Consider the following 3181-nt stretch of genomic DNA (forward strand, 5'->3'; position numbering starts at 1 on the left):
TTTTTTATCAGCAATTTCCACAAATAATCACCCATTTTATTTCAAGCTCGCGATTCGTAAATCTAATTCCAATGAAACAGAAAAGAAAACTTTTCTTACTCACGGATTTAATAAAGAAAAAACGACTTGCAAACGGTTACCAGAGTAGCAAACCCTATAGTTTGTGACGCGGTATCCCCGATAAAATGTTTATTGTGATATTTGTAAGCCTTATATAACAGGTGATGTACGTACTCCTCTTCTCAGAATAGTTCCAGTCGAGATACATATTCATAATTACGTATTTGGTGTAAATTTGATAAAGCATTTCTCATGTCCAAATTATATCCCATTGTTACGAACGAATTTTATAACGACCGAAATAGGTATAAGAGATTAGCTTGGAAAAAAAATTTCATTCGAATTCGGAACGCTGACAGTGACATTGCACTTTAAACGTAAGCAATAACTTTCTTTCTTCCGTGTACGCGAGTATGTCAGTAATGACAATTTTTAGTTAGGAACTAGTGATGAAATTTGAGGAGTATTTTGATACCGCGGGACATCGATAGTGGAATTTCAAATGTTTTTGTCGGTTCGCCCTACCACGCAGACATGGAATCGGAAGCTTCCTCGGCGAATTATTTAGAAATACCTTACCTACTAAATAAAGGTGCACGTGCTGTCAGTAAAGAAGTTTTACATATGTACAAGAATTAACGTAATAGAAGATGTCGAAAATAAGCTGTTAAAGGAAGCGGTCAAAAATCAGCTCGCAGAACTAAAAAGTAATCTGAAGAGAAAAGCCAAAAGAAAAATAAATTCCCTGATGAGGGGATCAGGATATAAAATAATTGCGAAATCCGCGGCGCTCAGTGTCCAATCGGTGATCGAGATAGACATATCATGCATCCTAAACGACGTCGAGCGGTCAAAAGAAAATCATCGAAAAGTACCACAGGGAAGAAGAGCAAAAAAGTGATGAAGAAAAAAAAATTTGCGCTGCAGGAAGAAAAAAAGCATACGCTGGGAATCATTGAGTCATGAAACGCGACGTATCCGACATATTCTCTTAATTGAGATAGGAATTCGTATGACTGAAGGAAAAGCATATCTTTTCTTTATACCCGAGCGAGTGTATAAAGAATGAACTCGATTTCTTCTCTCTACCTCCTACGCAAACCATTGAGAGTTCGCAATGGATTTATTATAAACCCATAACTTCGCTTGCGAACGCCTATAAAATTCATCATACTCGGACATAGAGAAGACTATCTGGATCTCACTCACACCATGTTGAGCCTTGGCATATGCAGGGGGAGCACATCGATTGCACCCGACGGCGTGACAAGAGTAGGATTCGAAAATCATTTACTGCATTCCATATTCAATCAAATCGACGTATATTTCAATCAAATACTCGTGTCGCCACCAAACAACGCTTACGCTTACCGCGTGTACATCGAGGCGTTATTAAATTATGTTTCACCCACAAAAACTTCTCATCTAACTTCTTGCTTATGGGACGCGGATATTCCTGGTTACGTGGACAACACATTAGATTCATTAAATTCAAATATGGCGAGAGACGTGCGCAATGCATTCAAGAAAATCGTGCTAGATCTCATAGGTCACCTTTACTGCGACGTTTTCAATCAAGATAAATTTTTAATTAACGGAGTGGAAGTTAGAATAAGACTCGTACGTACGAAAAATTCATTTTGTCTTATGAAGAGTAAAACAATATCAAAAATATGTATTCTCGATGCCAGTTTACTCGTAAGAAGAGCAAAAATAAGCCCGGGTGTACTACTCGCACACACTAAAATGCTGAGTAAAGCTACCGCCAAGTATCCCCTTACGAGAGTCGAAGTTAAAACATTCACGATACACGCCGGCGTAGTAGGGGAATAGATAGGCAATGCAATACTCGGACAGTTGCCGAAACGAATAATAGTTGGCTTTGTCGATAACAAGGCTTTTAACGGCGATAGAAAATTGAACCCGTTTAATTTAAAAAATTATGGAATAAATTTCTTTTCGCTGTACGCCGACATGCAAATTCCCAGGAAACCGTTACAGCCAATTTCTCAAAAGAGCCGTTCTACGTTGAAGTTTATCGCACATTATTCTTGGGAATCGGCATTCACTTTCTGAATGAGAGTAATTCTATTATAAGTAGAGATAATTACGCCAACGGCTACACTCTTCGCTTTCGATCTTATTCCAAGTCTATCCGCTAATTGCGCAGGGCATTGGAATCTCGTGAAACACAGAAGTTTACGATTAGAAGTGAGATTCAAAAAAGGGGTATTTCCGTGACTATTAATTGTATCGTCTATGCTGAGTTTGAAATAAACTCCTCGCGTCAAGTCATTATCGACTTTTCCGATTAGCCCTATGACTGCCGCCAGAAAATTATTTTTCCCCACTACACATTTTTTTATCATCTACAGTAAGTCAAGTAAGAGCGTGGTCGAGTTAATTTATAAAAAAATGAATTAAATAAAATTTGTATATGCATATATGTATAGTACTCGATCAAATCAAAGATGCAATTACATTAGTAATGCAATCAGTCATCATCGGCATCGATAATTGCCTGGCATCTTCGAGGCATGCTTTCGACCAAATTAACGGCATATTCTAACGATAAGGTTCTCCAAATCCGTCGAATCTCGCGAATAAATAGCTGCTTTAAAGTGAAAGTGCGTGTTTCACGAAGCTTGTGCTTAATGTATGCCCACACATTTTTGATAGGATTTGCGTTGGGCGACTGCGACGGCCAATCCAGTGTAACTATGCCAGATTGCTGTTTCCACTCGATACAGAGCTTGCTGCGGTGTTTGGGATCGTTGTCCTCCTGCAGAATCCAATCCTCATTTTTGTCGATGAACCAACGTTCGGCAGATGGTAACAAAGCTTTTTTGTAGATTTCTAGCATTTTCTCGGCATTCAGGTTGCAAGTAAACAAGTATAATGCCGAAACCCTGCTTTGAAAAGCAGCCCCAAAGATGCACCTTTACTCTATGTTTAACGGTCCGCTCGACAATTTTATTTCTGGAAGTTGACCAGACTCGTTTGAGGGTACAACGTGCCCATATGGAACATTCGTCAGTAAAAATTACGTTGCTAAAGTCTCGATCAATGTTCTCGTGTGCCCAAGCGAGTCACTTCTTCACATGTTTTTCATTCAACAGAG

Source organism: Trachymyrmex septentrionalis, unplaced genomic scaffold (assembly GCF_001594115.1).
Source record: "Trachymyrmex septentrionalis isolate Tsep2-gDNA-1 unplaced genomic scaffold, Tsep1.0 scaffold99, whole genome shotgun sequence".
Lineage (NCBI taxonomy): Eukaryota > Metazoa > Arthropoda > Insecta > Hymenoptera > Formicidae > Trachymyrmex > Trachymyrmex septentrionalis.